The sequence below is a fragment of the Mixophyes fleayi genome, chromosome 4 (assembly GCF_038048845.1).
Source record: "Mixophyes fleayi isolate aMixFle1 chromosome 4, aMixFle1.hap1, whole genome shotgun sequence".
In the NCBI taxonomy this organism is placed as follows: domain Eukaryota; kingdom Metazoa; phylum Chordata; class Amphibia; order Anura; family Limnodynastidae; genus Mixophyes; species Mixophyes fleayi.
The window spans coordinates 36,647,584-36,663,441 of NC_134405.1; the positions used below are offsets into that span (position 1 = coordinate 36,647,584).

General features: G+C 33.7%; 1 pseudogene; it reads left to right on the top strand.

The window, feature by feature from the left end:
• LOC142151191 (uncharacterized) overlaps window positions 1-15,858 on the top strand; it is a 282,776-nt pseudogene that overhangs the window by 143,087 nt on the left and 123,831 nt on the right.

Below are 15,858 nucleotides of genomic sequence, written 5' to 3' on the forward strand. Positions count from 1 at the left end.
ACATACAGTGGGATAAAGAGTTTTTGCAGATATACAACAGAACCATACTTAATAGCTGGAGTACACAAGTAAACATTACGAAATTTGTAAATTGGACCCAGTGTATGTTGCAATATTTGTATCAAAAGCAGCAGAAGGACACTGCACAAACAAAGCTTATGACTGGAAACATATTATTCTATAGAAAAATGTTTAATCTGACAAACCAAGAAAGGTTTGAGTTAGATGGAAGAAAAATAAGATGTGAAGGAACCTTCTGTGCAGGGACTTTAGAAATATACACAATAAAAGTGAAAATTCAAGTATGTAAGTTCATTGTTATGCCCATGATCTTGCAGGATGGTAACCTGTGGACACCTGAATTTAAGGGACATTATATTGATAACAAAAACAGGTCACATAATTTAGACCTCTGTGATGACACGGACATGGGACCAGTATGCCCACAACTGACTGTTATCTTTGAACCATGTTTACTACAGCATAATACCAGCATTTGTATATGGACATTGCATCCAAAAGAAGAAGAATATGAGACATTAATAGAGGTGGCTCCTCAGATGGTTTGTCTCATCACATATGATGAAGCAATAACACAAACTTATGGACTAGTTTACCTGTTCTCAGGGTGCTTAATAAATGTAACACACTTACAATGGCAAGAAAAGTTGCTAATGTTCTATAAAGATAAAATGACACAGGTGGACAAAATGTTCATGTATAATGATTTAACATTACCTCAACTGACCTTAGATATAGGGATAATAGTGAGGGTAATTAATGAAACCAAGTTACTAAATGATCATCTTAAACAGGTAAATTATACCAATAATCATGCTAAAATGGTAACTATTATTGAAGGAAATGAACTAAAAGGTATGGCTGCCAAATTGAAGAAGGATTTGGAAAAGCATTGGTGGGATGTGTTTACAGGAGCGTCCCCCTCAGTATCTGCAATGTTAAATGTACTGATACATCCAGTGCTGATACTATGCATAATTATTACGCTGCTTAGTTTATGGAACTGTTTTATTGCTTATAAAATGTTTTGCGCCCCCAGACCTTTTCAGCTATATTGATACCTTACCCTCACCTTCCTATTCAAACTATGCAGCACAAAAGGTGATCCCCCTTTTTGTGAAATAAGTGACTAAGACACTTGCCGAGCGCACTGCATATCTTTATACCTAATCTACCCCTGATTTATATTACTAAGCCCCCCCCGGATACCTCCTATTGTCATACCATAATAAGATGAATGTATGTGGATTATAAGACTTTTACTGAATGTATCTTTACCAGCGTCTGGGGTCCAGAAGGGATTCCATTCATTGAAGTAGGCAAAGTGCAGGTGTAATCCACAGACATAAAAAGACAGGCAGGTTATATTAAAAAGTATGATAAAAAGAGGGGTTATGTGAGAGCAATATGCAGCGTGGATCAATGTATTGATTATAAGAAAATAAATATGTTTGATCAAGCTTTTTAATATATATATAACACAAGTTGAAATGAATAAAACTGACTTGAATTAAAATACTGATATAAGATGTTTTTCTGCTTTTGTCCCTGAGAAACTAACGAGCTGGCTTTACTAAGAGGAAAGGATGTACGTACGTGGAAACCTTGAAGTGTTTAAAAAACGAATGTTATGTATACCAGAAAGCTACAAAGAAGATAAAGATGCTCAAGGACACCATTAAAGCAAGAATGTTTTAATTAATTGTCAGAAATATTTATGGACATATAGGGGTAAATGTATCAATCTGCGGGTTCTTCAACACCCGCGTGTTCAGCCTCTTCCGCGATTAAATTTCAAGCGGCGCTGCATTGTAAAGGGAAGTTAACCCTTTACAATGCAGCGCCGCTTGAAATTTAATCGCGGAAGAGGCTGAACACGCGGGTGTTGAAGAACCCGCAGATTGATACATTTACCCCATAATCTTTTTCAGCTGTCAATTAATTTCATGAAATGTACATGTAAGCATAAAATGTTGTATAAATAAGGCAATATCTGACTAGGGCGGTCAGAAAAGAATCAGTATTCAGCCCTTACAAGACTGAGTATTTCTTTTCTCTATCGATCGATACCCACATATCAGAAGAGAGCCAGAGGTCGTTGTATCCCTTAGGTACAATGCTGACACTGGTCACTTAGACACTGAAGCTTTAGACAATACAATAGGTTTAATTTCATTTAGTCCAAGTTTTTACATGCTTTATCATACTATTTTTACTTTAATATAATGAAATACAAAGATATAGTGATGGAAAATAACCACTCTGTGTTCCTCAACTCTCCCATGTCTCACACACATAATGGGACAAATAGATATACACACACACACATAACACAGATCTGTCTCTATCTCTAGGTATAATGTTTACCTGCCTGGATAATATCAGTATTACACACACACAGAAAAGAAACAGGGTTTATCCTTCACTGGACACTTATATTATTGGGGTTCAAATTAAAAAAGGATTATATCCAATTTGCTATGAGGATAAAATATAGGACAATTTTATTTTAAGAAAACCCCACTCCCAATAAGTGACACTTTCTGTACCTATAAATCCAAAATTGAAGTCTAAAATTTTCTTAAAGTTCATAATAATTGACTGGATACTGCAACCCCCCAAAGATGGACACATTAAAATTCTAAATCTGCATTAATGTTAAAATAAAATACCATTGATGGACAAGGTCACTGTTTTCTGTATATGTCATGTCTGGTGCTGTGGACCCTTTGTGGTGCCTTATCAATTAAAGATACTACTACTACTACTACTACTACTACTACTACTACTACTACTACTACCCTATTACTGCTACTGCTACTACTACTACTACTACTACTACTACTACTACTACTACCCTACTACTGCTACTACTACTACTACTACTACTAATAATAATAATATAACCCAGGTAGAAGTGTATATAGCAGTGTATATAGCAGTGTATATAGCAGTGTATATAGCAGTGTTTTCCAAATCCAGACCTCAGGGTACCCTAACAGTTTCCCATCTCCTTGATGGAGCACAGGTGTATGTATTACTGACTGACACGTGTAATAGATTCACAGGTAGTAATAATTATTTCCCCTGTGACCTGGAAGATACGCTCTGTTAGTGCTCCCTGAGGACAGGATTTCAACATGGTTGTATCTGAAATACCACATCTAACCAGATCTTATCTTAAGCAGAATTAAAACATTTAGAGACTTGATACACAACAAAAAAAAGTATTAATGTGTAGTTTTCTATATATACAGATAAAGAACAGATACTGAGGATTACACACAAATAAGGGACGTACATGTACATCCAGAACAAGGACAGGAGTCTAGAATTAGACACTGAAGGATTCAAGTAGAGTTGGACACAAAACGTGGGCTTTGTAGGGAATATATACATCTATTACTGCACCGGTCAGGACACGTATAACTTGTGGGTGCTCATCCCGGGTACAAGATATGAACTGTTCATAATTAATCTCTTTTGATTGGCTGATTACATCTTTGCCCCTCCCACAGACTATATATGTGTTGAGGATACTATATTATATGAAATTGCTGTGTTTAATTGTATTACTTGGTTGTTCTTTGCAGTTGGTCCTTGGCAGAAGCAGACTAAATAGGAGACAACATATGTTTGTATTTAATTATCGTTGTACTATACTGTAATAAAATTTTATTTTAAATGTTATATGTCACTTTACTATTTATTAATAACAAGATCCAGACACAGACAGACAGCCTTATGTATGTGATACCTGAACCAGGCACATTTACCACTGTTCCCTCCTGGAGTAAGTCAGGGAGATATTCTACTGTTCTATACTGACGCAAATTAGGGACATCTAGTAATAAACATAATACATACAACTAGCACTTCTACTACCCTTGCAGAGCTGGACGCACCTGGGGAAGTGTCCAGCTGAGCATAGCTCCATATCTGATGCAATTTACATTTATTTATAAGCGTAAATTACGTGAAACTCTACATGACCTCCTGATAGAGAACAGAAGTAAGACTGATACAAATATGGGAAACAGAGATCTCCATTTACAAGAGAATATTCCTCTCTCAGTATCCTAAATACTGTGTAAAAGTGGCATTGATACACTTGAATCATATCTGTGCTCGGATCTCACTGAAATAATACTAAAGCAGCTATGAATGTACATTTTATCCCATCCTCAAAGTGATACATAAGATTAGTTCATATATTGATCAGGATTCATAAACCCAAACAGAGGACAGTTTATATGACACGCTAGCTTAGCGTGGTCACTGACACATGTTTTATCAGTGCTTTATCAAAGGGTGAAACTGCTAAACGAAGATCTCTGTTTCCCATATTCACTTAGAGAAGGATCTCTGTGTAATATTATAAGGAAACAATTATAGTGTAGTTCTTTCACTGTGTGGGATAAAATGTTTCATATCAGAAGGTTGTCTCAAGATTATACCTATTGCAACAATTCGTTTTGATAGACAATTTGACTTCTCCATTTGTTGTGACAGAACCATGCATTAAGATTGGAATAATAGACAAACTGAATAATAGTAACACCAGACAGATATATCTACGTATACTAGGAAACATTTTTGTATTATCCCAATAAAAGATTATAAAGGTGAAAGGCTACCTTAACTGGATAAATGAATAAAGTGCTACTATATGAAATATGTGGACAAAGAACATAGACACTGTTTCATACTAAACCTCACATCCAATTTTCTATATACCATGACATGTTATTAATAAAAACAATTATATTCTGTAATGTCCAAAAAGATTTACTCCACATTATGTGTAATACAGAGGTAATCTTTCCATTTTAAATCACATGAGCACTTTTCATATGTTCATTTTATATTACGCTGCTGGTGTACTGTGAGAAAACATATAGTTTTAATATTGTGTACAATAAAGAATATATATTAGATGTAGACTTATAGATGTAAAAAAAAAACCACAGTGGATTCAAACATTCATCAGTAAAATATATTGATGAATATCTGTATTTATTGTATTATATTTTATGGACATATGATATTTGAATTTATTACATGTAAATATATATATATATATATATATATATATATATATATATATATATATATAAAACAAAATAAGCGGGAGGGGGCGCCACATAGTATAATACTGTATGTAACAATACAGGCTAATGTACCAAGTAGTAGAAATAAAGATCACCACGTGGGTACAGACACACAGGTTGAGGTGAATCAAAAATAGAATAGGTGTACTCAAGAGTACCAGCACCATGCAAATATAATATGCGTACCAGATATAAAATCTTTAAGGCTTATCTGTTAGTATCCTGTATCATCAGGAGCTCAGATTTTTCTCCCAAGTCAGTGTTGTCTCACACAGCGATAGGGGTACAGAGCTGGCACTTGTCTCCCAGATACGAGTCAGGTTCTTTTCTCTTTTGGATATCCGGTGGTCAGGAGATAAATACTTGAAAAGAGTTCTGTAGTTAGTGAATACTGTTTTTGGCGCCCCACTGCGTGTCCCCAGCTGTTCTCCGTCCGCTTTGCTGGCAATGTCACAGTTCTGGTAGCAGCTTATCTTCTCTCCGCAGAGAGTGGGGCGCCAAAAACAGTATTCACTAACTACAGAACTCTTTTCAAGTATTTATCTCCTGACCACCGGATATCCAAAAGAGAAAAGAACCTGACTCGTATCTGGGAGACAAGTGCCAGCTCTGTACCCCTATCGCTGTGTGAGACAACACTGACTTGGGAGAAAAATCTGAGCTCCTGATGATACAGGATACTAACAGATAAGCCTTAAAGATTTTATATCTGGTACGCATATTATATTTGCATGGTGCTGGTACTCTTGAGTGCACCTATTCTATTTTTGATTCACCTCAACCTGTGTGTCTGTACCCACGTGGTGATCTTTATTTCTACTACTTGGTACATTAGCCTGTATTGTTACATACAGTATTATACTATGTGGCGCCCCCTCCCGCTTATTTTGTTTTAGATTTTATCCAGTACACCATCTGGCCTTGTGGGGATTTGGCAGCCGCCTGAACATAGGACTATCATTTATCTAAAGAGACTTTTAATCTATACTTATTTGTCTGCCCAGAGTTACGCGCTGTATTATCTATTGTATTTTGTTATATATATATATAGATATATATATATATATATATATATATTTATATATATATATAGAGAGAGAGATGTGTATATATATATATATATATATATATATATATATATATATATATATATATATTACAATAGTTAATTCTAAACAAAAAGTCCTTTTGTTGACATTACAGGATGTCAGAAACTTCTATGATAGAATTTAATGAAATATTTTACCACCTGCCAAGGTCTAATTAGAGTTATCATCGTCCTCATTATACATCTAATTCTTCTATGCAGAGCCAGGGCTGATAGTGATAGTGGAGCCCCCACAGCCTATAATAACAACCCATTCCGCTGTAGCTGGAAAATATGGCTAATTCCTCTGTAGCTCAAATGCTCAATATTATGAAACTCACTTGCTTTAAAATTGGGCAGATTTTGCCAAATTTTGAAAATAATAAAACATTTCTGAAAAAACTCACTCCCCAATCCACTGTAACTGTAATATTCTAAATAAAGAGTCTTAAAATGTCCTGTACAATGAGTTAGGGGTCTCCTCAAACTATCTATATTAGGCAGCTCAGTTTATCCTATCACACTCACAAGGAGCACAGATAAAGAAACCTATTTCCTTAAAACATCCTGTACAATGAGTTAAGGGTCTCCTCGATCTATCTATAGAAGGCAGCTCAGTTTATCCTATCACACTCATAAGGAGCACAGATAAAGAAACCTATTTCCTTAAAACGTCCTGTATAATGACTTATACTTCCACAAAGAAATGTAAAAACTGTTTTCACATGGCAGACTGCAAGGTAGCATTAATGTAGGAGGACAATAGTATACTTATACTTATAATATATTTACTGTTTAATAATATAAATGTGGGTAACAATATAAATCTTTGTATTTACTATCAGTAGTCTGACATCTTATGTGTAATATATATCTATATATTCTCTATTATCAGTACTGTGGTATCATTTAAACGATTCTAAGCTCAACTGTACATTCTCTCTGTCTGACAATAGGAGAATCTTAAACAAAAGGTCTATTTGTTGACATAACAGGATGTCAGAGAATGATATGATCTAATTAAAATGCAAGATTTTACCAGCTGCAAAGAACTAATTAAAATTCTCCTTTGTAGTAAGAGACCTTACTCATGTTTATACTTAATTTACAAGTCAAAGAGGTATACATGGGAAGCTGAAGCTGCTCTGATGAAAGAATGCATTTATATTTCACCTCAATATAAACAGTCTGAGAATACATTTGTCCATCCCAGAAACTATGAAAGAGGAATGAATATAAATAGGTAGTATTAGACTAGTGTTAGTTAGTTGCTGAATGAGTTGATGGTTGGAGAGCTGGATGGATGGAACAGTAAGAAAGATCAGGAGGGAAAGAGATTAACAGAGAAATCGACAGCATAAGATATCTCTATTTAGCATAAGAATATACTGATACATACAAAATTGTTTTCAAGATATTATGTTGCAGATTTTGTCTCTTATATATGTTTGAAGTGTTCTAGTCTTAACAATATTTATATAGCTAGTATTGCAATCTAACATAAATATAAATATAAGGGTACACTCTTGTGAGATATATATATATATATATATATATATATGTAAACACATAATAACACAAATAATATACTTACTACATAATCTAAATCAACTGTTGTTGAACAATAACTTAAAATTTAGGCTCAAATAGTTTCATGAACCATCTATTGACCGTGTAATAATAAATGTATGAAGGATATAAAGGAACTCTATCCAGGTACTCTATCAGTACTATAGTATCATGTGTGTAATATCTATTTATATATTCTACATCAATAACATAGTATCATGTGTGTAATATATATTTATATATTCTCCATCAGTATAGTGGAGACGTGTGTGTTATATATTTCTATTTTCTCTATTAGTACTGTGGGTCATGTGTGTAATATATCTGTATATTCTCTATCAGTACTTTAGGTCAAGTGTGTAATTTATCTATGTATTCTCTATCAGTACTGTGCGATTATACAGGAAATTTGCACTAGATTTGTGCAAACGTGACTATGTGCATTATTTTAATAAATATTTCTATCTGCTGTGGGAGGATAGAGTTCTCTTAACTGCAATATTAACTGGTAATGAGGTCCCAATAATGTGACAATGTGCACAAAAATGAAAGCAATGGTCAATTACTGAGACATATTTGTTAGTGTATATAAATATAGTTCATGTTGCATCTACAATATAATACTACTACTGTTAATGTAGATTCACCCAGGTAATTATTAAATAATAATATAAATAATAACATGCTTTTTATGACAGGTGAATCGATGAGCAGTATTCCCACTGAGAACAGAAGATTTCTTGGAAAAGGACCTTGTTCTCTGAGCATCAACAACCAACAAGTCATATCGGCCACAGATGCTAATTCTTTAACTAGAAGGTTTTCTAGGTTTTCTGTTCCTATTTTTCAATAGGAGAATCCTTCTACACTTAACTTGTTACTAATCAAACACATGATGAGTCTCAAAGTAGAGAAGTCTTTTCCATGTTCTGAATGTAACAAATGTTTTAAAACAAGGTCAAAACTTGTTATTCATCAGCGGATTCACACAGGTGAACGACCATATAAATGCTCTGAATGTAGCAAGTGTTTCTCCTGCAGTTCACATGTTGTTGAACATCAGAAGATTCACACAGGAGAAAAACCATTTAAATGCTCTGAATGCAGCAAGTGTTTTACCCAAAAGTCAGATCTTATTGTACATCACAGGATTCACACAGGAGAAAGACCATATAACTGCTCTGAATGTAGCAAATGTTTTACCCAGAAGTCAAATCTTGTAAAACATCAGAGGATTCACACAGGAGAAGAAACATTTCAATGCTCTCAATGTGACAAGTGTTTTTCCCGCAGTTCAAATCTTCTTGAACATCAAAGGATACACACTGGAGAAAAACCATTTAAATGCTCTGAATGTAGCAAATGTTTTACTTTCAAGTCAGAACTTGTTGTGCATCACAGGAATCACACAGGAGAACGACCATATAACTGCTCTGAATGTAGCAAATGTTTTACCCAGAAGTCAAATCTTGTAAACCATCAGAGGATTCACACAGGAGAGAAATCATTTAAGTGCTTTGAATGTAGCAAGTGTTTTTCTCTAAAGTCAAATCTTGTTAGACATCAAAGCATTCACACAGTAGAGAAACCATTTAAATGCACTGAATGTAGTAAGTGTTTTACCCAGAAGTCATCTCTTGAAACACATGAAAAGATTCACACAGGGGAGAAACCATTTAAATGCACTGAATGTAGTCAGTGTTTTACTCTGAAGTCAATTCTTGTAACACATCAAAAGATTCACACAGGGGAGAAACCATTTAAATGCACTGAATGTAGTAAGTGTTTTACTCTCAAGTCAACACTTGTAACACATCAAAAGATTCACACAGGAGAGAAACCATTTAAATGCACTGAATGTAGTAAGTGTTTTACTCTGAAGTCAGCTCTTGTAACACATCAAAAGATTCACAGAGGGGAGAAACCTTGTAATAATCCGATTGTAGAAATGGTTTTAGTCTCAAGTCAGAGCTTGTAAAACATCAGAGGATTCAAATAGGGGGAAAACATTAACATTCTCTGAATCTAGCTAGTATTATAGTCCTCATTTCTGACCACTCAAAACATCAGACAACACACTTTAAGTTCTCCTATTGGTATCTGTTATATCTCCTCTTTCTTTTCCTCGTTCCTTTCTATTGCTGTCTTACCTCCATCTATGAGTGCTGTGTGCTAGTCAGTAAAGTCTTGCAAGTAATACACTAGTTGCTGTATCATAAAGCAGCCAATCAGTTTATTACACTTTTTAATTTGATGGCATCAAGCTGCTTTTAGTTGATATCTTGTTGCTTTGAGTTACAGCACATAGTGATCCACATCAGGTAGGACTGTCCTGCATATGTCTGAATGACTATGTTCAAACATAATCTGTAATTAACATTTACAATACTGACAGCTGTCTCTATAACACTTGATGTTAAATAAAAACTGATATGGATAAATATGTAGATTCTGGTTCTGATTGCGGCACTAATATATTTTTTCATTATTAATGAATATTGTGTTTAGCAGCTCATGTAAAGCTGACAATCTGCCAACCAATCACTGGTCATCATTGTTATCATTACAGCAAAAATGAAGAGAGTGACAGCGCTAATGTCCTTACACAATACAAAGAATTAAGTATCTAAAGTCCACTAAAAAAAAGACAAATAAAAGTATCTTTCTTGTATGTGTAGTTGTTATAGTTCGTAAGACTTCTTTGATGAATTCCCTTAGAATTGACATTGTGAAACAATAATTTAAAAGTAATAGAAACAACATTTAATAAAGCATGTTTTTTAAATATCACATTACCACATACTAGATCCCGCTATTTAAATAATGAAAAAACGTGATCCCACCACAGTGCCAGAAAAATCATGCAGTGAAAAGCTGATCAGCATGAAATGCTACTTACTCTGTGTTATAATTGTCTGGATAAATCTTTGAGCATATTTTCAAAAATACAAAAATAAATAGTAATAGTGTGATACTGTTATACTGTGTGTTCATGCAGCAGCTGATGATATTACATCACATGAACATGGAAGTTGATCATCATATCTGTAATCAATCTTTTCTTGAAATAACTTTGATCTTTAGAGCATGTGTCAACCTCCAGCAACATGTAACAAAAAAGGATGAAAAAATCATCTCGTGTAGCTTGTATAAAACATAAACATATTTAGGAGTACATGAACAAATACAAATGAAAAACAACAGATTCCCTGGATAAAGTATATTAGGACTCCTACCAGATAGAAGATAGGAATCACTATGTAGATCTTTTTCTCATATAAATGTGAAGTTGTTACAAGCCCAGGTAAACCACATCAGAATGTTCCAAACAGAATAAAGAAGTCCAGCTGGAAGGAGTCTGTAATCACCAATGGGTATCAATACCGTAGTATCTTTAGCAGGGTGGGAGTAGTAACAGTCCGTGATGGTATTTATAGGGAGGGATTCAATTAGTTATGAAATTCCTGAGAACATTACAGCTGTGCACTATTACCGGTACGGTAAAACTATGCAAAAATATCCGCTCATTTTCATCGCACCTCTATGAGACTTGAGGAAAAATTAGCAAATATTTCTGTAAAAATATACATGCAAAGTGTCTCCAGAGTGGACGTGAGACACTTTGTGCTGAATTACCAACATTAGTCTCTACCCTCCAATCATCAAATTTAATGTAGTGATTAAATCAAAATTTGATTAAAAGTCATATCCAAAGATCTACTATAATATATTTCATAGAAATTGACAAGCAAATAACATAATCACATAAATTAAACATAGATTAAATGTCATAAAACAACTTCATGTTTTCTCTTAGCAAAAAAGAGTTTAGAAACCATTTCTTCATAAAGTTGTCTAATATTTCTACTCTTTAAATATCTACATGAAGATATACATCACATGATTCTACTTGAGCACACACTTAATATTCTGCTTGGTTAAATTTATAGTGTTTGTTCATTGTTCTAAATAGACACGCATGTCACAGCAAAGTATATGTAGAAAAATCACTCTATGCTGATATGATAATTAGTTCACATATGATCATTTATACTTAGTAAAAGAGACAGAGTTCCAATAAATCCACTGCAGTAACTGTTCCAATGAATCAACTGCAATAGCTTCTCCCGCAGCATGATCAGAACAATTGAATATGAATCACTCACCTATCAGGCAGTCCAACATACACACTATAGACATATCTACATAAAGAAAATATATAGCAGAAAAGTACTGCATGGACACACACAGGGGGATAACCCTATACTGAAATAAAGCCCGTTATGTACAGTTTATAGTAAGTCTGTTGTACTAAAATTGAAGATAAATATAATTCCAAATCAATGAATTAAAAAACAAAATCGTTCTGTGATTGTGTTATAATAAACGCGATCACACTAAATGAGAATAACAATGATGACTGTATTTGAGGCACGGGCATCCTTGCCCACAAAAAAATTGAGCAGCCTATAACTTACTCGCTGCAACTCATCCATAACGAATATAATACTCATTAGTGGCTGTGAAATGAGCAGCACCCTTAGTTGATGCAATGTGGAGAATAAACAGACAATCTGATATTTACACCACTATGGTCCCAAGGAAAAGTGTAATTTGCAGGGCATAACAAACCTAACAAGGTGCATGATAATGATGCACAGACTGTAATCTACAATAGAAGCACAGTTAGAATGTTGTTCTTTAGGTCTTTGATATGACAAAGGCAGATATAACGTAAATCTGTGCCCAGCTTATAGTACTGGTGTTATTCAATCAGACTCACATCCAACATTGCATTACAAACATAAATTAGCAAACGTAAGAATGAAGCACATTTATTCAAATTGTTAATTACATCATGTAAGTAAAGAAAACAATGAATAAATGTGTCCATTATATAATGGGCAGAATCTATCTATATAAACATGTAAAGCATCCAAAAAACATTTTGACAGGTACATCTTATATCAGACAATTATCATTTACTGTAAATCACCAGCTGTATTTTTATGAAATGAACTGTTAATATTAGCTAAACTTAAAGCAAAAAATGTAAAGCACTCAAAGATCTGTTATTGGGACGTTTACAAAAATCATTTGATCTCAAAATCTAGATTCAATCCATTTTGGCTGATAGTATCAAATAAATAAATCAATTCCATTTCAACTTCAGCTAAATCCTCATTTTTCTCCTTACGTCACCAATCTCCCTCAACAAAATATATACCACAAAATCTATAATGGATTGTGTATTACCTTGATATTTAATTTTACTGTTGTTAGATAGAGAATTTAATTCATAGCATTTTTTAATATTACCACCTCTTTGGTGTAGGTTTCATTCTTTCTACATGTCCTGCACATAATGCAATTGGAACAAAAAACATTTTGTTTTAATGGCACCATTTTTGATTGTTTTATAACAAATACTTTTCACTAGGTTTTTTGCTCTTCGATAATTTTTTTAGGATTTTCAGAAACAATGTTAGTCAAAGATTTATCTTTTTAATAAAGGCCAATGTATGTGAACAATATTCCCTAACTGTTTGTATTGAAAATCGTATCCAGTAATGAATGGAATACCCTTCATACTGTCTTTAAACTTGTTTTTACTCATTATTAGAGCGTTACGTTGAATACTTAAACTTCACATATTGTTTTATAACTTGAATCTGATTATTGAAGTTTTCCAAATTAGTACAATTGTGCCTAATTCTTTGAAATTGGCTTTTAGGAATACCTCTTACATGTATAAGATGATGATTACTTGTGATGTCAGTATATGACTTTGCGTCTGTGGGTTTGTGTAAATGCCAGTCAGCACTTTGTCTTCTTCCACATAAATCCACAAATCCAGAACATTAACTCCAATTTTGCTATAATTAAAGATGAGTTTGATATTATAAGGATTTTGAATCACAAAAAGTTTCCAAAGTAGCCTCATCTCCATCGCACACAAAAAATATGTTGTTTAAATAACGATTCCATATAATTATATAATTAGGTTCACTCCCAGCTCCAAAACATTCCACATCATGAGCAGCACAGTGATGATATAACTGTGCCATGCGCTTCCTGCCTATCAGTAACCGAGAGACGCTTCATTGTGGAGAACGACAGTCACGGCAGACAGACTGGGGGGGGGGCATGAACAATGTCACAAAGTAAGAAGAAAAAATGTAGGCACTCCGGTCCAGAAAATCCTATCTTATTTTGTAAGATAGGATTTTCACAGGGATCACAGGGATCAGTGTATGTATTACTCAGAAAAGTCATTCCAAAGTTTTAGGGGATTTAATAAAAAAAAACTTTCCCCACCTAAATCTGTGCATTTGTTACTCTCGTTGAACTTTCCATAATTGCAGCTTTGGGGGATTTAATTCAATTATACTTTCCTCACCTAGTTCAATGTATTTGTTACTCAGAGAAAATTTTCCAAAGCTGCAGTTTTTTGGGAGGATTTGATACAATTATACTCCCCACATTATTATCACTTCTATTAGTAGTTATATACAAATAGTATCACATTATGGAACAATGTTGTTCTGATGCAAGTCACATCTATCCCCAGATTCAGTGGTAATATGCTTAGTTTATTTCATTATTAAATGCAATTTAGAGTTTAGCCTCACTTAGGGTTTGGAGAATAATTTTAATTGAACACTTTTTTCTTTACTAATTTCGCTTTCTCAACTTATAGTCTAAAATGTCACCATAATGGAATTGGTGAATGCTGGAATGTGAAAATATATCCTTTCATATATCTTTTTTTAAATTTGTTATAATAATAAATAAAGGTTTTAAATGACAAAATAAGATAGAATTTTCTGGACAGGAGCGCCTTACAGGAGTGTTATTTGTTTTGTTCACTGGAGCACCACCTACAACTAAATATATAAACTGTTTCTTTAATATTAAGTAGATCGTGAGTCCATCATCTCCTGTGCAAATATATCACAGCTTTTGTCTTGTGTGGGTGCACAGAAACCTTCACAGTTTTTATTTGTGTGTGCAATATTACACCTGTTTTTTAAACCTTACAGTCTTTACCATACTATTATCACTCTTCCTCTGTGTTCTTTATCTAAAGAATATTTGTATTTATTGTATTATATTTTATGGAAGTACAATATTTGAATGTATTGCAAGCTTTGAGGAGTTTCCTTTTTCTCTCTGTCTCTCTATCTCTCTCTCTCTGTGTATATATATTTATATATATATATATATATATATATATATATATATATATACATAAATATATATATATATATATATCTCAAAATGTAAGTTAAAATTGAGAAGTGACGTCATGGAAAGTGAATAGAATTTGACAGCACTACAATAAAGGCAGTAGGAGAAAGAGTCGGTATGGAAAACCACCGTATATAGCCAACACGGTCTACTGAATCTGTGTGTATATATATATATATATATACATATATATTCATATGTTTGTGAGTTATAACGTTTATTAGTTTATTTATAACAGTGAATTGTTTTGAAATCAGAGTTCTGCTCACTTTGTCTGCCTAGACAATAGGTACATTTTAAACAAAAAGTCTATTTGTTGACATAAGAAGATTGCAGAGACTGCTATAATCTAACTGAATGAAATATTTTCCCACCTGCCAAGGTGTAATTAGAATTTTCCAGGGCCAGGGCTAATAGTGATAGTGTGACCCTCCACAGCCCATAAACACCACCCAGCCCCCTCTGTAATTGGGAAATATGACTAATCCCTCTGTAGCTCACATGCTCAATGTTATGAAATACCATATTTTTAAAATTGGGCAGAATTTTTCAAATTTAGAAAAAGATAAAACATTTCTCAAAAACATTCACTCCCCCAATCCACTGTAACTTTAAGAGTCTAAAAAAGTCTTCAAACGTCCAGTACAATGAGTTAGGGGTCTCCTCTATCCATCTCCATTCGGATCCATATCCTATCCCACTCATAGGGAGCATAGGTAAAGAAACCTATTTCCTAAATATGTCCTGTACAATGAGTTATACTTTCGCTAAGAAATTGTAAAACAGTTTTCACATGGCAGAATGTGATTTATTAGAGTC